Below are 24,799 nucleotides of genomic sequence, written 5' to 3'. Positions count from 1 at the left end.
AAAGAGACATCCAAGAGATACCAAGGTGGCAGAATGGAAAGATAACTGCTATAGTCAAAGGGAAGACAGTTAAAAAACATGGAGAGAGTGCAATCTCAGGGAGCAGTTAGGAAGAAAACTGCAGTGGAAACTCCACAGGAGTTAGAAGGACACTGTAGATCTAAGTGGAGGGTGTGGACATGCAGCATGAACACAGACACAACACAGGCCCCCAGCAGCCAAGAGCCTCAGCAACACCTTTGGAGGGGAATGAGGTGAGAATAAACTACGGCAGCCTAAGCCACCAGCCATAAAGCTGTGTGTAGACATGAGTCTGGCTTGGAGCCCTGTGGGGGACAGTGTACCTGCCAACTTAAAGGAAAACAAAGGAGGCTGTTTCTCTCTCCTCCTGACCACCAAACCATGGTGTCCTGTAATTAGCTGAGAGGGTGGGTGTCATTTGATCATAGGTAACAGCTGCATCAGCTTGTGTCTGTACACCCAGCAACCACCCAAGAGGAGATGCCTGTGTCTAGCTGGGAGAATTGACAGGTGACTGGACACCCATGACTGTGGGAGCCTTGTGTGCAAGGACTGTGAAAAAAACTGTGTCAGTGTGGGAGGGTGCAGGGTGTGGCTGGGTCTCTGGGGAGTTGCAGTGGGCAGGTCCACACACTCCAGGCTCATTGATTGCTTTGGGAAGGCCATTACTGAGGGATCTGTGCTTACATTAAAGACTGCATGGATCCTTTTTCTGTTTCATGTGGCAGCATGGATGAATATTGCACCCATTGGGGATAGCACCTGCATTTTTACCTTGGAGGAGAGGAGGTGAGCATGAAACTATGCCAACAGAGCTCATCAAACTCTCAACACTAATAAAAAAAAAAGATTGACATTTGCCACATTCATCTTGGGTGTCACTCTGGACATTCCCCTCACTCTGGAGCACTGAATGGAGCTTTCTGGCAACACCCAGCACAGACCTCTGAAAGAGCAGACACTACACTGTGCCACAGAGGCATAGTCCAAAGATAAAAGCCACCAAGAGAAACAAGCACCAGCAACAAATATCTCCACAAATGCTTAAAATAAACAAAGAAAATCTAGAATCAAATAGGGAAGACTACATGACACCCCCAAAGGAACACAATACTTCAATACTAGAATGTGAAGATGGAAAGTCTGATGAAATGCCAGTAACCAGTTTCATAAAACTGATTGTAGGATTATTTAGAAGTAATGAGGGGCAAATTCATGAATTCAAGCAATCTATATGTGACATGAATTAAAATGTTTCCCATGAAATTGAAATATTAAAGAGAAATCAAAATAAAATATTACAAATTACAAATGAAGAATTCAATAGATCAAATAAAAAATGGGGTAGGAAGCTTTAACAACAGACTCAGTGAGGCAGAAGAAAGAATATCTGAGTTAGAAGATAAGTCTCTGGAAATTTTACAGTCAGATCAAAAATAAAGAAATTAGAAAACTTAAAAACAATGTTGAAGATTCATGGGATACTCAAAGGACCCAACATACGGGTCTTTTCCTACTCCTCTTTCTTCAAATGGAAATCTCTCCTTCTTCAGCCCACTCTAGCAGAGACCCACAAATGGGAAACCTGAGTTTCCTAAGGGATTGTTTGCCCCCAACTAAAAATGACAAAAATACTTACTGGAAGAGCCATGCCTTTCATGACTTCTGCTTCTGTTACCCAATTTAACCTAAGAAAGACAAAAAGTTCTCGACAGATACTATAGTGTTCTCAAGGACAGTAAATTTCACAAAAATCAACTGTTTTCTTTCATTGTATTATGTTTCTGCGTGTGTGGTGTTGATAGAAATATCTAGGTGTGTATGAGAGCAATTAAAAAGGTTCATGAAAATGGATTTGAACAATAAGTTTATATTGATGCAAACATTCTGAAATACCGGCATACATAACTCATATTTCCATTCACTCTTCCTTTTAAAAAAGATTTAATTGGAAGGTAGAGTGACAGAGCGTGGAAGAGAGTGAGTGAGAATGAGAATGAGAGAAAGAGATAGCTACCCTTTACTGGGTCACTCCCTAAATGTGGGGAGCAACTGGGAGCAACTCGGACTAGACTAAGTTACTGGAATTAAGACTTATTCTATGCATCTGCTTTCCCACAATATGGCGCTGAGAAGGGAAACAGCTTCTACACAGCTGCCTCCAGTTCAACCAATAAACTGTGGGACCTGCTCCTGATTGGAGGAGAGCAGCATACTCGGTGTGTGGGTAGCAGAGTTGGGATTGGTGGAAGAGGACTATAAAGGAGGAGAGAGACGGCATGCACAGGGAACATCTAAGGGGAACATCTAGCTGAAGGAACACCTGTGCAGCCCCCCGAGAAAGCCGGCCGGCGGTGTGCCGCTCCCCTGCGGAAGTGGGGAATGCGGCCAGGGGGAACTGCCCTTCCACGGAGGTGGAAGGGATAGTAGCCAACCCGGGAAGAACCAGCAGCAAACCCGGGGAGGGCCGAGCAGATGAAAGAACAGCGCAGGGTCCTGTGTTGCTCCTCCACGAAGAGGGGGAGCGACACCTAAATGGCCTCAAAGACTAGGGCTGGATCAGGCCAATGTCAGGAGACAGAAACTCCATCTCATTTTTGCATGTGAGTGACCAGGCTCAACTTTGGGCCATCAGCCGTGTCCTTCATAGATGTATTAACATGAAGTTGGATTGGAAGGGGAGCATCCAGAACTCTTTTAGCTGGGATGAGTTAAAAGACAGAGACAGACTCAATGGATTAAAAAAGAGAACCCATCAATGGATTAAAAAAGAAAACTCATCTATTTGCTGCCTACACTGTCAAAGAGGCACACAGACTGAAAGTGAAAGGAGGGAAAATGATATTCCATGTGCTTTTTGATGATTATTCATGCACACACCCATACATATGCACACATAACACATAAACACACACAAATAAATATATGTAATCTGACAAAAATGCAACCCTAAAAGACTAGGGATTAAAGTATTCGTTCACTCTGGATATACTTCTGTTTTAAGAGTCCTGAGATAGTCATTATTGTCACATGGAGCATCATTTTTAAATTTTTAAAAATACCTACCACATTCAAATTAATGATATGCACACGTGTATTTATATATCAATCAGTTCACAAGTAGTAGCTTAATTTTAAGGATTGTATATAGTTACCTGTGTCTTTCAGGGGGTTCATGTATACATATACACATATTGCATTTGTTTTTCATTCATTTATCATTGCTGGATTCCATATAACTAATGATGTTGATTCATTTGGGTGTGAGCTAAGGGAATATAAAGATATATAGTCAGAAATCACACAAGATTTTATCTTATTATTTTATACTTTAAGCTCTCAAAATTACAAAACAAAGAATATTAAAAACTGCAAGAGAAAAGTATCAAGTTAACTTTAAGAGCAATCCTATTAGAATTGTAACAGATTTTTCAACAGAAACAATACAAGCCAGGAGAGAATAGAATGATATATTCCAAGTTCTGGAAACAAAAAGTCTAGCAGAATGCTTTAACCAGCTTAGCTATATTTCATAAGTGAAGAGAAATATAATTCTAAGACACACAAAAATTGAAGAAATTTGCCTCTATCAGATCAGCTTTATAAACAATGCTTAAAGAAGTCCTATAAATAGAACCAAAGAAAGATAACTATCATGATGGAAATACATGAAATTATTGAATTTCTGACATTGACTTGCTTGCTGAAAGTGGCAGAAGATGCTGGTTTATTCCTCAAATGGACACGATAGCCAGGGTGAGTACAGGCCGAAACTAGGAGCCAGGAAGTCCATTCTGGTCTCCCACATGGGTGGGAGGGGCCCAAGTCCTTGAGACATCTTCCCACTGCTAGCTTTAATACTGAGCTGGATTGGAAGCACAGCATCAGGGAATTGAATGGTCACTCTGAGACAGGATGACATTACAAGTGGCAAGTAAACCTCTGCTCCACAACACTGGTTCCCTTCCTCAAACTTTTTGAAATGTCTTTATTCATTGATTTGGACCTTACATTTCACTGATGGGTCTTCATAGATTCCTGATGTCAATTCAGTCAAGTAAGATCAAAAGGATTAAAGAATAGTACATAGGCATAAATCATATGTGAATATGACTTACTTTTTCAGTCAAGTGATCACATGTATCCTAAAGCTTGATTTTTTCTTTTTACAGGCAGAATTAGACAGTGAGAGAGAGAAACAGAGAGAAAGGTCTTCCTTTTCCCTTGGTTCACCTCCCCCCCAAATGGCCGCTATGGCCAGCATGCTGCACCGATCTGAAGCCAGGAGCCAGGTGCCTCCTCCTGGTCTCCCATGCGGGTGCAGGGCCCAAGGGCCTGGGCCATCCTCCACTGCACTCCCGGGCCACAGCAGAGAGCTGGACTGGAAGAGGGGCAACTGGGACAGAATCCGGCGCCCCAACCGGGACTAGAACCTGGGGTGCCGGTGCCGCAGGAGGAGGATTAGCCTAGTGAGCTGTGGCGCTGGCCTAAACTTGATGTTTTAATATGCATCTGCATGTTACTACTTTGAGTCTGGTGTTTTAAAATTAGGAATGAGTTTATATGGTGGTAATGATTACCTTAGGCTGGTGAAAATAGTACTATGTCCAGTTTTATGTTGTTATCATCTTAACACCGATATGTGAAAGGCTTTTGTGGTAGAATTTATTTCAAATTCAACTTCACTTTCTGATTACACATTGCTCTTACTAAATCAAATGCCATTACTTCTTAGGTACACCTATCACCTCCTTACTTTCATTCCAAATGACTGTTTTTCCTGCCCCTCAGAAACATTCAAGTAAATTTATGTGTGAGTGGCTCCATCTTGTGTGTTGGAGAGTTTGGTGTCAGGGATAAAGCTCATATGCTGGCAGAGACCTGAAGGATGAGGAACACACCCTGGTTCCATTAGCTCCATTCTCTGCTGCAGGCTCCACTTCTTCCTATCCACTGGCACCTCCTGGCTTCCAATAAGGCTCTTTCCTTTCATCCATCAGTACAGTAAAGTCTAACACACAGGCATTCTGAAAATTTCCTTAGAGCTTTTCTAGGGGTTACTAGATTTGAATACTAGCAGGAGGAAGAAGTATTCCTCTTATGACATGTTCTTCTTTTACCCAAATTCATGCAAAAACAGGAAAATGACCTACATATGCTTCTGTGAAAATATATGAAAAGAGTCTCCAACACTCCCTTCTGCCATGCTCCTCTCAGGAATTTTGCCAAATCTCAATCATCATGATTTTCTGTGTATATTTGTGTGAGTATTCACATTTGTATGTGTACATGTAATTAGCATATATATCTATATCTATCTGACAAAGTGTATTCATCCATATATCTTTTTTAAAATATAATTTTACTTATTTGAAAGAGTTTCAGAGAGAGAAGTAGAGACAGAGAAACAGGTCTTCCACCTGCTGGTTCACTCCCCAAATGGCTGCAACAGCCAGAGCTGATCCAAAGTCAGGAGTCCAGAGCCTCCTCCGGGTCTCCCATGTGGGTGCAGGAGCCCAGGGACTTATTTCACCCATCACTGTCTTTTCTGTCTATGAGATAGGGTAGAACAGCTGCAGGCCTGTGCAGAGGCATCTGCCAAAATAATATTGGGTCTGTGGCACCAGCCTCATATGGTGGCAGAGCTTGGAAGGAGAGGCACACATCCAGGTTCCAGTTGATCTTATCATTTCTGGGAGGGCTCTGCTGCTCCCTTTATACTACTTCCTGTTCTTGGCTACAAATAAAAATCTTTTCTTTACTAGAGGAGTCAAGTGGAGACTAGTATATGGGACACCTGACAATTTTCTAAGGGATTGACTGCAACAAAGGGGAATAAGCGAACTGACTGGAAGAGGCATGCCTTCCATGACCAGTCTCTCTTATGTACAACTTGAACCCAGAAAAAAGAAAGTTTGCTACAGACCACACCATCAGAATATTTAGAAAGTGGCAAAGGCATATTGCATTGCAAGGATATTGCCAAGAACAAATTTTACAAATGTCAACAGCTTTCATTCTGTGATGTGTTGGTGGGTGTTGACAGAAATATCTAGGTGCATGTATAAGTATATATATAAATATACATTTACATGGTCACATACTTATCTTCTCAAGTTATTTGTGCTCATACTTGGTAACACCTTGACCATACATAACTGACTCCAATTTATTTGGGTGTGGGCTCAGATATAAAAGTACATAGTCAGAAAGGTATAATTTTAACTTTTTTCTATCAAATAGCTACAGTTGCTCCAGATAAAAACTATTTGGTGTTTATCTGTGTGTATGAGAGTCCTTTAGAAAATTTATAGAAGTGAAATGCAAAGGTAAGTTTTTTAGTGCAAAATAATTTTTAAATCAATGCATCATAATTTTCTTCAAGCATTTACCTTAAACTTTGAAGATGCCTTTTATACATGGATTTTAATAACTTTAAATACATGTCCATAACTTTTGAAAGTTCTTTGGTATATCACTGCTTGAATGTGATGTGTTATTTATTACTAGAAATGATTACAACATGTCGTGGTGAGGATCTCTTTTGGTCATGTTTACTAGGGGTTCTATGAGCTTCCTGTACTAGGATGTCTCTGTCCTTCTCCAAACCCTGGAAGTTCTCTGCAAGCATCTCACTAAAAAGGCCTTCTAATCCTTTCTCTCTCTCCATGCCTTCAAGAACTCCTAGAACCCGAATGTTGGTTTTTTTAATAGTATCCTGTAGATTCCCAACAATATTTTTTTAGATTTATAATTTCCTCTTCTTTTCTTTGGTTTGACTGTAAACTTTCCTGTGCTCTGTCTTCTAAGTCCAATATTCTCTCTTCTGTTTCACTGACTCTGTTTTTAAGGCTCTCTAATGTGTTTGTCATTTGATCTATTGACTTCTTCATTTCATTTTGATTTCTCTTCACTATCACACTTTCCTGTTCTACTAGTTTCTGCGTTTCATTTTGATTCCTCCTTAAGATTTCATTTTCTCAAAGGAGATTTTCTATCCTGTCCAGTAAGGAATTCCATAGCTCAAGCATTTGTTTTTGAAAACTTCTAATTGTTCTTATCATAAATTTTTTGAAATCTGTATCCCTCTCATCATCTTCATAATCTTGGCCTGGGGTGTCTTGTTCATTTGGCGGTGTCATAATGTCTTCCTTGTTCTTGTTTCCTCAGTTTTTGCATTTGTTGCTTGGCATTGTGGAGATATTCTTTGGATTCTTCTTCCCTCGCTGTGGTGTTTTTTCTTGTTAAACTATGACTGTATTAAGTGGACTGTCTGCTTTTAATGGAGCCTTAGAGGCTTGAGATGGGTGTGGCCTGAGAGTTCTGTTTGGTTCCTCAGGGTTAAGGGTGTGCCAAAGGTGACACTCACAGGTTAGGTATGATAAATCTCTCTTTCTTTTTTTGATTCAAAAGGGAAGTAATTCCACACAGCTGAGCAGAACTAGAGGTAGTTGGCAGGCAAATGATATACCCACAGGAGCCAGAGATTGGAAGCTCTTTCCCAAGGACCACACAGGGAATCTGTACTGCCCTCAGTGTGGGCTCAAATTCTCCTGCAGTCTCCCACTGGGTTGCCAAGGTTACCAAATTGTAGCATCTCTGGAGAGTACTCATGTGAATTCCGTGAGTTCTCTCCCCCACCATCTCTTTTTTCACAGTCTCAGTTCAGTAGCACCACACATTCACTAGGTCCTAATCTCCTGCTATTTCACCGCCCCCAGAGTCAGGTTTTTCTGCTTGGCTGAGGGTGGGTGCAGACCTGAGGTCACCCCTCTTATGACGTATGTCCAAGATGGCACCTGCTCTTTGTTTTGCTCACCTTTGAGAGGTGAGCAGAGAGAGAGAAACTCGTGTCCGTATCAGTCACTTTTTTTTTCCCTCTCTCTACTAGATAACCTGGTGAACTTTTCCCCATGGGGTCATTCCCTCTAGTCTCCTCTTTCTGCTTGCCCACCGGTGTCTCGGGCTATTGAGGTTCAGCTCACCTCACATTCCAGTGCTTGTGCGTTGATTCTGCTGCTGGTGTCCCAAACTGTGGACTCCCACGCTCTCCACGCAGGTCCACTGTGAATCACTAGTTCCAGAAGGGTTTCCTCTGCTGTTTCTTCCCCTACTCTTCCTTGAACCTGCAGTATCTCCACTTTTATTAAACTGTCTCTGAAGGGAGCACACTGATAGTCCTGGAAGAATTTATTTTCAAATTCAACTTTAGTTAATAGGTGCATGTCACTCTCATTCCACATAAATTCCTGATTCTCATGTCCCTCCATTTACTCACTACTTTCATTCATCATTGCCTTTTCTGTCCATGAGATATGGTAGAACAGCTGTGGGCCTGAGCAGGGGCTTCCTCCAAAATGATGTTGGGTTTTGGGGCACTGCCCTCACATGGTGTCAGAAATTAGAAGCTGAGGCACACATCAAGGTTCCAGTAGATCTTATCATTTCTGGGATGAACCCACTGTTTCCTGTCTACTAGCTCATCAAACTTTGCTCCAAATAGGATTCGCTTCCTCAATGGGCTATTCTAGTGGATACTAACGAATGAGACAGCTGACAATTTCCTAAGGAATTGTCTGCTACTAAGAGTGACAAGTCTACTGACTGGAACAGATGTGCCTTTCACAACCAGTGTACCTCATGCATAATTTGATCTCAGGAAAACAGAAAGCTCTCCACAGATCCTACAGTAAGAAGACTTAGAAAGTATCAAGACACCCTGTGTTTCTAAGGATACTCCCAAAGGTGAATTTTACTAATCCCAACCTCTTTCCTTCTTTCATTGCATTATTTTGGCAGATGTTGACAGAAATATTTATCTGTGATTTTATATATATATATATATATATGTTATATATAATGTTATATATATGACAGATACATATAAATACATATATATACTTGTGTATATGTATATCTTTTAAAATTTATTTGAATTCACCTTTCATTGAAGTTGTCCAAATCGTTAATGACTCCAATTCACCTTGGTATGGCTAAGAGATTATAAAATAAAAGTACACAGACAGGAAGGATGCATGATTTTAACAAGTTTTTTGCATCAAATCACTGTTATTCTAGATACAAACAGATCTTTATTCATATGTTTGAGGGTCCTTCAAATAGTTTGTGGAAATGAAATGGAAAGATATTTTACTAGTGCAGAATAATTTTGAAATCCATAAATTTCCTTAATTGCAATTGCTATCTAACTTTTGAAGACCTCTTTTATGTATGAATTTCAAATATTTAAATACCATTTTCCTCAAATCTTTGGAAGTTCTTGGTATATCACTGTTTGTGATGTGCTACTGAAATGAGGCCTTCTACACCAATAATGAATATCTTCATCCTGAGAAAATCTACTTCCAGAATTATGTAAAACTATTATTACCTTAGTCCCAGTGAGTGACTTTTTTTTAGTGACAGATTTTACTTAAAATTTATTTTAAAATTCTACCTTAGTTTACAGGCATACATCACTCTCACTCCACTTAAATTCCTGGGTTTCAAATGCTCCCTCTTCTCGCTGCTTTTACCTATCACTGTCTTTTTCTGCCCATGGGATATGGTAGAGCTGCTGCAGCTTTCCCTCAAATGATTTTATGTTTGGGGCACCACCCTCACATGGTGGCAGAGCTTGGAGGGTGAGACACACATCCAGGTTCCAGTAGAACATCTCAAATCTCCATCTCTCTGTGTATATATGTGATTGTGTGTCTGTGTCCATTTACATATATATCTGTTTACATATACAAATATATTTATATAGAGCTCACCTTTCATCAGTGCCTTCATCACTAGTTATTGTTAAGTCACTTAAAGAGATGCTGGAGGATTAATAAATTATACAATAAGATACAACATAATTTTCTAGATTTTATTTTAGTTCAAATTAGTTACAAATGTTCTTTAACTTAAAAACCGATCGACCTTTAAAAAAACTTTTGAAAAAGTTAAAATTGAGACAGGTTAACAAGTTAACAACTCCAGATTTTAGTTCTTTACTACTGAACCTAACCACAATGAGTAACAGTATTTATTTCAGAATTCGCCCTGAGTTTGCAGATACCTATTCTCTTGCCCCATCCAATTTCATGATTCTCAAGAATATTCACCATGTCAGTCTTCATGAATCATAATGTCTCTACAGCCCCTCAGGTAAGGTCAAACAGACCAGAGGTAGCAACTCCTTTAACGTGATGATATGTTTGTGGTTGGCACCAGCCTCACATGGTGGCACAGCTCTGGAGAGTAAAGGGTACATCCAGGATACACTGGCTTTATGCTTTTATGTGGAGGGCACCTCAGCTACTGTCACTGCCACTATTCCATCCCGATGGCTTTCTCTGCAGCTTTGGCCTACTCTAGTAGAGTGTCATACAGACATTCTGATACTTTCCTAAAGGTTTTAGCTGCTACAAACTAAGGGTGAAGTAAGGAGTAACAAGAGAAGTGCAAGGAGTAGGAGTAAGACAACTCCATTTTCAAACTATTCTTCTTCTTTCTATGATGATTCAAAGGACAAAGAATATTACATACCGAAGCTTCCCATGAAAGGAACATTACAAATGGCGTGGTAGAAATTCTGTATTCCCATAGATGCTCTTGACAGTGAACATCCAAAATCTCAGTCTCTCTTTCTCTCTGTATTACCCCCCTGCCACACACACACACACACACACACACACAAATTCATTTGTATCTTATTACCTTGTATTGGTGGTAGACTGGACAGTACTAGAGGATTAAAAAGGTACATAGTAAGATGCCATGTGACTTGCTAAATTTGCTATTTTATTTCAAAATGGTTACAATTACTCAATTTATACACTGGTTGACCATTTAAAAATTCTTATGTAAATCAGTTATTTGGTACAGAATATGCCATAGTCCTTAAAAATGATGTTTTATATCATTGTAGTAAACTTTAGTCCTGTCAAAAATATAATGGTTCAGTATTTAAGTATAATTTCTTTTTTTAAAAGATTTATTTGTTTATTTGAAAGAGTTACACAGAGAGAGGTCTTCCATCTTCTGATTCACTCCCCAGTTGGCTGCAACAGCCAGAGCTGTGCCAATCTGAAGACAGGAACCAGGAACTTCTGGTCTCCCACGCAGGTGCAGGGGCCGAAGGACTTGGGCCATTTTCTATTGCTTTCTCAGGCCATAGCAGAGAGCTGGATTGGAATTGGAGCAGCTGGGTCTCAAACCAGTGCCCATATGGGATGCCAGCACTTCATGCCAGGGCATTAAACCACTGCACCACAGTGCCAACCCCTAAGTATAATTTCTTACTACTGAACCTGAAGCAATGTGTAAAAATCTTTGTGATGGAATTTATTTGAAATTCAACTTTAGTACACTTATTTCACCTAAAGCCCTGCTTCCTAAGTCACTGGCCAGGGTGATTTAATCTCTCTACAACTTAATTTCCTCATTATCATCAGGGTGATTCTGCTTCCCTTCAGAGAGCATCTAGTCTAGTAGTTGGAGGCCTGTGTCAGGGTTCCTGCCACTATCATGTTATTTTTAGCTTTGGAGTACCAGCCTTACCAGGTGGGAGAGGATGAGGGACACATCCAGGCTCCATTAACTCCTCCCCTTTCTGATGAAGATTTGTCTACTCCCTGTCCATTCTTTCCTCCCACTTCCTCTTGCAAAAAAATCATTCCTTTAATCATTACTTAATGGCCCTGTTAAAATTGACAATTTAATTCCTTCGAACTCTACATTTTCTGAAATTAATACTGCCATTCTTGCTTTTTCAAAGTTAGTGTAACATGAAATATCTTCCTCCATTCATTTATTTTTATTCCACTCATGTATTTTTACTTAAAGTAGGTTTCTTGTAGACAGTAATTGGTTGGACATTGTTTTCTTACCAATTCTGTCTGACCCAGTCCTTTAATTGGTGTCCTTTAATTGATCATTCATATTTAAAGTGACTATTAATTAAATTATAGTAATAGATAACATTTTATACTTCTCTGAGTTCACTGTGTAGCAGCATTTTGATATATTAATGAAAATCAAGCCTTCTCACCATCCAAGTCACTGGTCAGGGTGATTTAATCTCTCTACAACTTAATTTCCTCATCATTTAGTAAAACACACTTTGCATTTGTCAACTTCATAAAATCATCTTGAATATGCATAAGTTCCCAAATCTTGCTTTTAGACAATCTTCCCACTTCACCAAATATTATACAGTAAAAAGCAATAGATGACAATGATATAAATGGATATATGTTTTCATTTTTAAATACACAAATATCTTCATCAAAGTAATATGCTCCATTTCCATGATGCCCTGGGAAATCATGGATCCCTATCAAGATGACAAACAGTGCAGTATGCTGTATCATCCTCCCAAAACTAAGAAGGGATGTGGATGTATGGATTCCAATAAGAAGAAGACTTCGGGGGCTGGCACTGTGGCACAGTAGGTTAATCCTCTGCCTGCAGCACTGGCATCCTATATGGGTGCTGGTTCTAGTCCTGGCTGCTGCTCTTCCATCCAGCTCTCTGCTATGGCCTGGGAAGGCAATGAAGGATGGCCCAAGTCCTTGGGCCCCTGCACCCACATGGGAGACCCAGAGGAAGCTCCTGGCTCCTGGCTTTGGATCAGCACAGCTCTGGCCATTGTGGCCATTTGGAGAGTGGATGGAAGACCTTTCTCTCTGTCTCTCCCTCTCACAATCTGTAACTCTACCTCTCAGATAAATAAATAACACCCTTAAAGAAGATTTGGAGAAACCAGAGCAGTGAAAACTGTCCTTTAATACCAAGGAACACTGAAGAGAAGGGCTGGAAGGGGCAGTAAGGAGTAAGTCAGAGGAATGCACTCCAGTTCTGTTTTGGCTCTTCTCCTGAGTTGGCTGGGAACACTCACTGCCTTTCTCAATAGAAGCCAGCAACAATTCCTCACATGTACTTTGGGTAGAATAAAGGTAGCACTAGACTACCTGTTATCGCTTTCTCTGCCTCTTACATATATTTCTTTTATTTTTAAAATATCAAGAGGTGCCAAGGTGGCAGAATAGCAACAAGGTGGTCTGATTTATATGGGCAAAATTAATATTAAAAAAAGTGGAGAAAGTACACTCTCAGAGTAAAGCTGCAGGGGAAACTGCAGTGGGACATCCAGGGAAAGCAGTAAAAAGGGGCCAAATCTGTGCAGAAGCTGCAGACTCACAGCTGGGTGGCACACAATGATGGAAGATCCAGCAGCTTGGATCCAGGAAGGGGGGCACCTGCCCACCCACCCTGGAAAACCACATGAGATCAGACTGCAGGGCCCACACCACTGTTGAGACAGCAAGAGGGAAAGCTTGATGAACTGTGCCTTTTAGAGTTCAGCTGGGATCTCTCAGAACAGCAGGGCAAACACTCACCCAGAGCAGAGGAAGAAAGGAGAAAAGGCAGAATGCCCCCCCTTCTCCCTCCTGCAACAGTGGCCTGCAGCCAATGTTGTGAGGGCTGTTGCCTTTTTTGGACTTAGGCACACAGAGGCCACCCCACATTGTATGTATGCACCCATCAATTCTTGGGGTTGCCGTCTTCCCAGATGGTGGGGGCACATACAGCAGTGCAGGAACAACCAATGGAGGTGGTCTCCAGCACACCAGCTGCACCCACTGGGCAATGAGAGGGGAGGGGGAGCCATTCATACAGAAGAGTACCATGGCCTGCAAGACTCTCCTAAGCACCCAGCACAACCAGGAAGTGAGCAGGGCTGTGGCTGATGGGTATCATGCACACCTGTGACCCAGAGATCTTAGCAGAGAGAAAAACCCATGTACCCCACTGGCATTGAATCCATTACGGAAGTTTTCTGTAATCATTTCACTAAATAGACCTTCTATTCCTTTTTCTGTTTCCACTCCTTCAACATCCCTAAGACCCGTATGTTGGGTCACTTGATGGCATCCCATAGATCTCCAATGCTGTTTTTAAGTTTTCTAATTTCTTCCTCTGGTTTGTCATTTGAGCCCATCCCACATGGGTGCTGGTTAGAGCCCCAGCTGCTCCACTTCTGATCCAGCTCTCTGTTATTGCCTGGGAAAGCAGTGGAAGATAGCCCAAGTCCTTGGGCCCCCGCACCCATGTGGAAGCTCCTGGTTCTTTGCTTTGTATCGGCACAGCTCCAGCTGTCACAGCCAATTGAGGAGTGAACCAGTGGATGGAAGACCTTTCTCTCTCTCTCTGCTTCTCCTTCTCTCTGTGTGTAACTCTTTCAAATAAATAGATTCAGAAAAAAAAAAGAAATAAAGAAAATCTCCCAGTAGAAGGACAAAAGAAACCCAAAGTAAACAATAGGAATATTCATGGAAAAATGCCAGGACCAAGTAGTTACCTTGAATATAAATGGCCTCAAAACTTCAGTTAAAAGATACAAACTGATGGAATGGATTAACAAATAAGACCCATCTATGTACTGCTTATAAAAAATACACCTCACCAACAAAGATACATGCAGACTGAAAGTGAAAGGATGGAAAAAGATATTCCATCCTAATGGGAAAAAAAGGTCAGGTGTAGCCCTCTTAATATCAGACAAAATAGTAACAGGGAACTTCAACACTTTGCTTTCATCAATGGATAGATCAACAAGACAGAAAATCAACAAAGAAACAGCAGAGCTATTCAACACTATGGAACAAAATGATAACTACACAACTGATATGACCTAACTAAGAAGTACACAACTTTTCACCCCACAATTGCAGAATACACCTTCTTCTTAGCAGTGCACAGAACTTGCTCCAGGATAGACCATATACTAGGCCATAAAGCAAGTCTCAGTAAATTCAAAAAAATTAAACACATACAATTACAATGATATGAAGCTCAAAACCAACAACTCAAGAATCTCAAGAACATATGCAAACAAATGGAAACTAAACAATATGCTCCTAAATGAACAGTGGATTATAAAGAAATCAAAAGAGAAATTTAGTCCCACTAAACAAGAGAACACAGATGACATTTCAACCTATTCCAAGACTTTATTGCCACCACCCTCAAATGCCAGGCCTCAATGATCAGGTATTATTTTTTTGTCTTTTGTCATTTAAACTAAAACCAAAAATACATGGTTATTCCCTAATAGCAACCTTAGAAGAATTTGCTACTTTGAATCAATTTTTTGTATCAAATAGAGAAAAAATTGGTTTCATTGAAGAGAAGAAAATTTCAGTCATTATTTCAATCTCTAAAGAAATGCAAGTTGTTATTAAGTGTGTAAGACATATAATGCAAGCTACCAAAAACTGAAATCTTAAGTCTTCAAAAGGAATTCTAATGAATGATACTATAACGAATGATTTATATAGATATCTAAAAACCCACATGAACAATTTATAAAATATTAACAAACTAAAAAAGACAAGTTCTTTTTTTTCTAATTTGAGAGGCAGAGAAAGAGAGTTTGCAATCACTGGTTGGCTCCTAAAAAGCCTGCCATGCCTGGGGTAGGCCAGTTCAAAATCAGGAGGCAGAAATTCAATCCAAGTCTCCCATGTAGGCAGCAGAGACCCAACTACCTCTGATATTACCACTATCTCCCATGATCTGCATTTACAGGAAGCTGGAGTTGTCTAAACTTTTGGAATGAGGTTAAAAGCCAAGCATCTTTTTCTGTTTTATAATATTACATTATGTTTCTGTACTATTTCAAGAGCCACTTTATTTTATTTCTTTCAGGCAAAAAGAAAGCATCTATAATAATAAATGTCATTACTTTCATGTAACGTATGAAAACTTTTCTCAGAATATCATCTTCAAATAGGTAATTGTGTGTTTAAGGGTACACTCATCGACATTTAGAATATCCCAGCGCCTACTGTTGCTGTACATGTGTCCTTGCATATGAGTGGAGGATGGGTCTAACTCTGGACATTAGTCACCCAGGGAATAGGCTGAACAATTACAAGACTTTGATTAATACTACTAATGCTTTAATGGCCCATTTTATATCCTGAACACTGGGGAAAATATGTTCTCTTCTGTAAAGACTGGTTCTTATGATTCACTTAGCAAAGAGAGCAAAAAGCATGGAAGATCACTTTGCTCACAGGAAGAAATGGGTGGCTGTATAATGCCAGTTGCATATATTACTGAACTGTTACAGAGGAGAGGAAATTACCCAGTCAGAATAGATATGTCTCTGTAGTCTTGTATCCTCATTCTAATAGCCACAGAGTTTATCTTAGTCTGAATGGAGCTCTAAGTTATTAATTGTTTTAATGATTTCATTGATTTCTGTTAATCTAGGTAATGTGCCTTACTAAACTTGGTAGTTTATTTTGCTTTTCAATTAACCTTTTACTTTTGTTATATCATTTTTTATTAAAAACAAAGGTTTTATCTGCATTTTAATGCTGTCTATCTTAGCATATTATGAATTATATTTAACTATGTGTACAGCATTTTTCCTGAATACTTCAGGGTGATGGCAAACCATAATGGCTCAGTATTTTTATTAGTACTTATTACTGATAGAATTTTTTTCAAAATCATTTGAATAAATCATATAATTATTTATAATAAAAACATTTTAAATGTTGTAAAGGATACAAGTAAGGAAGAAATGTAATGTTTTAACTTACACCTTAATCCCCAAATGGGGAATGAGGCTATTATTTTGATTCAATTATAACTTGTTATAATTTCATTTGATTAATAGATACAAAAATATTCTATAAACACCTTAAGAAATAAAACTGTTTAAAGTAGAAAATCACAAAAGAAACCATACTGTATCTGCACTGTTACTATATTAGTATTTCACTAGTAACAGATTATTTAATATTCAGATACATTCTGCATAAATAAAGTCTTTATTTACTTTAAAATATAAAAAAAAGAGAGAAATTTAAAAATTTCTGGAAATGAATGAAGATAACAATACCTCATATCAAAACTTGTGGGATACAGCAAGAGCAGTGTTAGGAGGGAAATTTATAACAATTAATGCCTACATCAAGAAATTGGAAAGTCACCAAATAAATGAGCTGTCAGTGCATCCCACAGATCTAGAAAGAACATAACAAACCAAACCTACCTCACACCTTACACAAAAATCCACTCAAAATGGATGAAAGTCCTAAATCTACAACTCTATACCATCAAATTATTGGGGAAACCCTGAAAGATATTGGCATAGGCAAAGACTTCTTGGAAAAGACCCCAGAAGCACAGGCAATCAATGCCAATATTGACAAATGGATTACATCAAATTGAGAAACTTTTGCACTACAAAAGAAACACTCAGCGAAGTGAAGCAACCAACAGAATGGGAGAAATTATTTGCAAACTATTCAACTGATAAGGGATTAATATCCAGAATCTATAAAGAGCTCTAGAAACTCCACAAAAAGAAACAACCCAGTTAATAAAAGGGCAAAGCACTTGAAGGGGCATTTTTCAATAAAGGAATTCCAAATGGCCAACAGACACATGAAAAAATGCTCAGGATCACTAGCCATCAGGGAAATGCAAATCTAAACCACAGTAAAGTTTCACCTCACCCCAGTTAGAATGGTTTTCATACAGAAATCAACAAACAACAAATGCTGGCAAGAGCTAGACAGTGAGAGAGATAGAGACAGAGAGAAAGGTCTTCCGTTGGTTCACCCCCAAATGGCTGCTATGGCCAGCGCTCTGTGCTGATCCGAAGCCAGCAGCCAGGTGCTTCCTCCTGGTCTCCTGTGTGGGTGCAGGACCCAAGCACTTGGGCCATCCTCCACTGCATTCCCGGGCCACAGCAGAGAGCTGGACTGGAAGAGGAGCAACTGGGACAGAATCCAGCACCCCAACCGGGACTAGAACCTGGGGTACCAGTGCTGCAGGTGGAGGATTAGCCTAGTGAGCCATGGCACCAGCCAGTAGCTCAATTTTTAAATGGACAAAATATTTAAACAGATGCTATACCAATAAACATTCACAACTGAGTGAAGGCTAAAAAGTTAAATAATAAGGGGTCAGCACTGTTGCATAGTGAATAAAGTCACTGCCTGCAATGGCAGCATCTCATATGGTCACCAGTTCAAGTCCTGGATGCTCCACTTCCTATTCAACTCTTTGCCATGGCCTGGGAAAGCAGTAGAAGATGGCCCAATCCTTAGGCCCCTGTACCCACGTGAAAGTCTCAGAAGAAGCTCCAGTCTCCTGGCTTCAGATCAGCCCAGCTACCACCATTGTGGCCATTTGGTGGTAAACCAGTGGATGTAAGGCCTCTCTGTCACTCTGTCTCTCTGCCTCTGCCTCTGCTTCTCTGTAACTCTTCAAATAAATAAATAAATAAATCTGTTTTTTAAAAAGTTAAATAACAAGCAGGATTTAACATAGCAGTTAGGACACTTGGATGATCATATGCCTTGGAGTACCTATTTCTAATCCTGGTAACACCTTCAACTCCAACTTCCTGCTAATGTATACCTTGGAAGGCAACAGGTGGTACCTCAAGTAGTTGGGTTCCTGCCACCTTCATGGGGGACCTGGATTAAGTTCCCAGCTCCTGGCTTCAGCCTGGTTTAGCCTTGATTGTTGCAGGCATTTGGGACAGGGACCAGTGGACGGGAGATCGACTGATCTATCTGTCCATATATATATTGCTATCTTTATCTCCATTGCTCTTTCTTTTTTGACAGAGTTAGACAGAGAGAGAGACAGAGAGAAAGGTCTTTTCTGTTGGGTCACCCCCAAAATGGCCACTATGGCTGGCGCGCTGTACCTATATGAAGCCAGGAGCCAGGCGCTTCCTCCTGGTTTCCCATGTGGGTGCAGAGCCCAAGCACTTGGGCCATCTTCCACTGCCCTCCCGGGCCACAGCAGAGAGCTGGACTGGAAGAGGAGCAACTGGTACAGAATCCGGCGACCCAACCAGGACTAGAACTCAGGGTGCCTGCACCACAGGTGGAGGATTAACCAAGTGAGCCGCAGTGCTGGCCCTCCATTTCTATCTTTATCTCTTTCCAAACAAATGAAAAAAATTTCTTAAAAAGTTAAATAAATCTGTTCCCCACTCCAACATGTTAAGAACTTGGAGTCATCACTTCCAATCCTTGCAACAAGAAAAAGATGATCAAACCAAAATATAAACAACTCTTCCAGTCACCAGAGAAGAGAAATCAAGAAGGATACACCACCACCCCCAAAACTAGAGAGATGGGTAACTACTGAGAATCACAGTGTATCCAGTAGCATAAGGAACTGGAGCCATTAATTGACAGGAACACCGAAACGGTAATTGATACACTGCTGATGGCTGAGTGTGGATTACCTTGAGAGTTCAAAACTTGAGTGGCTCCAGTCTTCTAGAACCTCCCGTACTTTTATGAGTTTTACCTCTAGGGACCCCACCAGATTCTCATGGTGAAGGCTGAAAAAAATTCCCCCAGCCTTTTGAGGAAAGAGAAGGTAAAAAAAAAACCATTTCAAAATATGCCCTAGTTAAGGGGTGGGGAGAGTGGATGGGTGCTGTAATAATTCTGAAATAATGGCCACAGCATATTTCATATTCTATTTGCTACAAGAAAGGTCTGTCCTAAAGAGAAACTGCATCCTTAGACAACCTAGAAGAAAGGCAATGTGATGACCTAAGCCACCTCTAGCCTTCTTGCCACATAGTAAAAACACTAAGAAACAAATCTCCAGGTCTTAACCCAGCAACTCAGGAGCGGGAGATGGGATGGTTGCAGGTGGGAGGGAGGTTATGGGGGGAAAAAGCCAGTGTAATCCAAAAGCTGTACTTTGAAAATTTATATTTATTAAATAAAAGTTAAAAGAAACTGAGATTTAATCATAAGAATATACCATACTAATATTTTACCATCAGCTCAACAGGACTCCTGTGGATTACAATTGAGTGTTAAGACACAGAATCTGTTTAAGAAGTTTCTAAGGAAATCCATCTATAAAAATGGGTGGTCAAAATCAAGCACACTAGAGGATATTGAAGTATCAACAGCTAATGCCACAGCAAGCATTAGATATGGCCTAATTCTTAGCCAAAACCTTGGCCTTTGATTAGTAATGGTTTCTTAACATCACACTTCAAACTACTGCGACCAAAGCAAAAAAATAAACTAGGCTTCATCAAAACTAAAAACTTTTGTGCTTCAAAAATATCAGAAGAGTGAAGACACCCCACAGACTTCCAGTTTCCATACATAAAGAACTTGAAAGCCATCTTACCTTCACAAGAAGGAAAAAAAGCTGAACTGAAAATCAAAAACTTTCCCTCACGTGTAAAGAACTGACATCACAGGCCAAACCTCCATCCTGAAAACTGGAGAAGCAGGGAATACAGAGACAACAGACCAGCTTATTTGAAGCAGAAGTCTTTGGAGCCTCATAGGAACATTTTTAATGCAACCTTGGTGAGTTGCTGTGAAACTATTCTAGCTTAAGAACTAAAATTTGTGGAGTACCCAGTCTAATGGATGCTTCCATACCTTCACAGTTTCCTAGGTTTTACCTCTGAGTCTTACTAGGTTCTCATGGCAGTCATAGGACAAAAATACTCTCTTACTTGCCAGGGAGTGGGGAAAAGAAAACAGTTTTTAAAAAGCCAGAACATTCTCCATAACAAAGGCCTAACCAGCAAAGCAAGACTAAATTTTCCTTAGATTTATCCACTTTAGAAGAGGGGCTATATCCAACTCCAGCCCTCTTTAACCTTCCTGTCTCTAACCATTTTTTTTTCACCTAAAAAGAGGAAATAATAGTACTTGTGATAGTCACACCCCAGGCACTGTACCTATGTTTTCAACTAAGAGCTTTATAGTTGTAGAACTAATATTTAGATGTTTCATTCATTTTGGTTATTTTTCTGTATGGTGTGAGGAAGATGACCAACTTCACTCATTTGCAAATGGATATCCAGTTGTCCCAGCACCAATTGTAGAAGAGTCTATTCTATCCCACTGAACAATGTCGACACCCTTGTGGAAAATCAGTTGACCTTAGATGTATGGCTTATTTTTGCATTCTCAATTATATTACATTGATCTACATGCTTATCCTTATTCCAGTAGTACATATTTTTTTAAAGATTTATTTTATGTATTTGAAAGACAGAGTTACAGAGAAAGGTAGAGACAGAGAGAGATATTCTAACCCCTGGTTCACTCTCCAAATGGCCACAACAGCCATAGCTGAGCCAATTTGAAGCCAGGAGCCCCTTCCAGATCTTCCACATGGATGCAGGGGCCAAAGCACATAGACCATCCTCCACTGCTTTTCCAGGCACATTAACAGGCAGCTGGAATGGATGTGAAGAAGCCAGGATTCAAACCAGAGCCCATCTGGGATGCCAGCACTATAGGCTGGGGCTTTAACCTGCTGCACCACAGTGCCGGCCCTAGTACATAATTTTTACAACAGTAGATTTTTAGTAAGATTTGAAATCAGGAAGCATGAATACTGCAACTTTATTCAAGACTATATTTGTTGTTCAGGGGCCCTTGCATTTTCATATGAATTTTAATATCAGCAAATAAATTTCTGAAAAAAAAGGAAGCTGGGATTTTAATAGTAAATGAATAGACCAATTCTGGAATACTGTCATCTCAACAGTATTGACTTCCACACAATGAATAGGTTGTATAGCCATTTATTTGGGTCATATTTCATTTCTTTCAAGAGTGTTTAAGAGTCTTACATTTCTGTTTTGAATTTTTATTCCTAAGTATTTTGGATTTTTTTAAACTTTTATTTAATGAATATAAATTTCCAAAGTACAGCTTATGGATTACAATGGCTTCCCCCCATAATGTCCCTCCCACCCGCAACCCTCCCCTTTCCCACTCCCTCTCCCCTTCCATTCACATCATGATTCATTTTCGATTCTCTTTATATACAGAAGATCAGTTTAGCATACATTAAGTAAAGATTTCAACAGTTTGCTCCCACACAGAAACATAAAGTGAAAAATACTGTTTGAGTACTAGTTATAGCATTAAATCTCAATGTACAGCACACTAAGGACAAAGATCCTACATGAGGAGTAAGTGCACAGTGACTCCTGTTGTTGACTTAACAAATTGACACTCTTGTTTATGGCACCCTAGGCTCTTGTCATGAGCTGCCAAGGCTTTGGAAGCCCCTTGAGTTCACCGACTCTGATCATATTTAGACAAGGCCATGGTCAAAGTGGAAGTTCTCTCCTCCCTTCAGAGAAAGGTACCTCCTTCTTTGATGACCCATTCTTTCCACTGGGATCTCACTCGCAGAGATCTTTCATTTAGGTTTTTTTTTTCTTTTTTCCCAGAGTGTCTTGGCTTTCCATGCCTGAAATACTCTCATGGGCATTTCAGGTGGATCCGCATGCCTTAAGGGCTGATTCTGAGGCCAGAGTGCTGTTTAGGACATCTGCCATTCTATGGGTCTGCTGTGTATCTCACTTCCCATGTTGGATCATTCTCTCCCTTTTTTATTCTATCAGCTAGTATTTGCAGACACTATTCTTGTTTATGTAATCCCTTTGGTTCTTAGTCCTATCATTACGATCAATTGTGAAAAGAAATCGATCACTGGGACTAGTGAGATGGCATTGGTACATGCAAATGCCATTATAAATGAAATTGTTTTCATAATTTCATTTTCAGATTTCTCACTGCTGGTATATAGAAATGCAGCTGAATTTTGTATATTGATATTGTATCTTTCATGAACTCTTTTCTTAGCCCTGATACATCTTCATTTTGTGTGTGTATGTGTGTGTGAATTCCTTAGCTCTTTCTACATCTAAGGTCATTCATCTACAAATGGAGACACTTTTACTTTTCCCTTTCCAGTACAGATGCATTTTCTTTCTTTCTTACTTCATTAGCCAGACTAGAACTTCCAGTACAATGTTGAATAAAAGAGGCAAGATCAGACATTCTTGTTTAATTTCTTATCTTAGTGGGAAATCTTTCAGACATTCACTATTAAGTTTAATGTTCACTATTGGTTATTCTTAGATAGCATTTAGCAGCCTAAAGAAGTTCCTTAATAGTTGAGTATTTTTACCATGAAAGGGTACTGGATTTTGTCAAATGACTTTTCTGCATCTATTGAACTGATCGGATGTTTTTTTTTTCCTTTACTTTATTAATATGGTATGCTATATTTGAATTTTTTGTATACTGAACAACCCTTGCATTTTTTAGATAAATCCCACTTGTCCTGGATGTATAATCCTTTTATATGTGGCTAGATTAGGTGTGCTAGCAGTTTTCAATGACTTTGGGAGTTGCATTCACAAGAGATATTATTCTAAACTTATAGTTTTCTGGTAATGTCTTTGGTTTAGGTATCAGGGTAATACTAAATCATCAAATAAATCAGGGTTTCCTCTTTTATTTTATGGAAGAGTTTGTGAAGGGAAAGAATTCTCTCAGATTTCTTTATCATGGAATGTCTAAATTTCTTCTTCAAATTTTTTCATTTATTTGAAAGGCAGAGAGAGAGAGAGAGAGAGAGAGAGAGAGAGATCCCCATCCACTGGTTCACTCCCCAGATGGCCACAACAGCCAGGGCTGGGCCAGGAGCCAGGAGCTTCAGGAGCCTCATCCAGGTCTCTCACATAGATGCAGGGGCCCAAGAACTTGGGCCAGCTTCTACTGCTTTCACTTTTCCAGGTGCATTAGCAGAGAACTGAATCAGAAGTGGAGCAGCTGAGACTCAAACTGGCACCCAAATGGGATGTCAGCATTGCAGTCAGCAATTAACCTGTTTCGCCACAATGCTGACCCATGTTCTTCAAATTTGAAGGATATTTTTGCTAGATATTGGATTCTTGGTTGTTCTCTTTGAAGACATCATTCCTCTGCCTTTTGTTCTTCATTATTTCTTATGAGAAGTAGCTGTTCATCTTATGGAGAATCCCTGTATAAGATGAATTGCTTCTTTTGCTGCTTTCAACACTTTTGTCTTTTAACAGTTTGATTGTGATGTGTCTTGGTGCAGCTCTCTTTGAGCTTACTTTACTTGAAGTTCATTGAGCTTCTGAGATACAGGGATTAGTGTCAGATTTTAGAAGTTTTCTGCCATTATTTTTTCATTCTTTTTTTTTTTTGAAGACTTATTTATTTGTTTGAAAGTCAGATTTACAAAGAGAGAGAAGAAGAGGGGAGGGAGAGGGAGAGGGAGAGAGAGAGAGAGAGAGAGAATATCTTCCATCCACTGGTTTATTCCACAAATGGGTGCAATGACCAGAACTGGACCAAGCCAAAGCCAGGAGCCAGAAGCTGCTTCTGGGTCTCTCATGTGGGTTCAGCGGCACAAGGACCTGAGCCATCCTCTGCTCAGGCTATTAGCAGGGAGCTGGATTGCAAGTGGAGCAACCAGGACTCAAACTGGTGCCTATATGGGATGCTGGCACTGCAGATGGTGGCTTAACCTGCTATACCACAGCTCCATCCCCTATTTCTTCATTTGTTTTGCCTCTTTCTCTCTTTCCTCTTCTCCTGGTACCACCATTATGTACATGTTGATGTGTTTGATGGTGTTCCACAAGTCTCTGAAGTTATGTTCCTTTGTTTGCTTTCTTTTATCTTTCTGTTCCTCAGCCTAAATATCAATTGACTTATTTTCAAGTAAGATAATTCTTTCTTCTGTCTACTCAAATATGATATGTATATATCAACAACATATTTTAAATGTGCTATAAGTGTATGCTATAAATATGTAAATTTTAATTTCAGGTAATGTGGGGATTTTTTATTAAAGAGCTAATCATTTATTTGAAAGGCAGTTACATAGAGAAATCTTCCAACTGCTAGTTCAC

The 24,799-nt window shown here is 39.8% G+C and overlaps 1 protein-coding gene across 1 annotated transcript in view; it reads right to left on the bottom strand.

Annotated features, from left to right (window-relative positions):
• The window catches only part of LOC127489446 (phosphatidylinositol 3,4,5-trisphosphate 3-phosphatase TPTE2-like), a 114,715-nt gene extending 105,874 nt beyond the window's left edge, over positions 1–8,841 (bottom strand). Inside the window, exons 1-2 of the mRNA XM_070048917.1 lie at positions 8,007–8,841; positions 3,177–3,289 (exon numbers count right to left, since the gene is read on the bottom strand). The gene's annotated coding sequence lies outside the window, so the exon portion shown is untranslated. The remainder of the gene's footprint in view (positions 1–3,176; positions 3,290–8,006) is intronic.
• Between the last annotated feature and the right edge of the window lie 15,958 nt (positions 8,842–24,799).

Source organism: Oryctolagus cuniculus, chromosome 9, assembly GCF_964237555.1.
Source record: "Oryctolagus cuniculus chromosome 9, mOryCun1.1, whole genome shotgun sequence".
Classification (NCBI taxonomy): Eukaryota; Metazoa; Chordata; class Mammalia; order Lagomorpha; family Leporidae; genus Oryctolagus; species Oryctolagus cuniculus.
The sequence above is the reverse complement of the archived record's forward strand: the minus strand, read 5'-3'. Positions and strand labels throughout refer to the sequence as shown.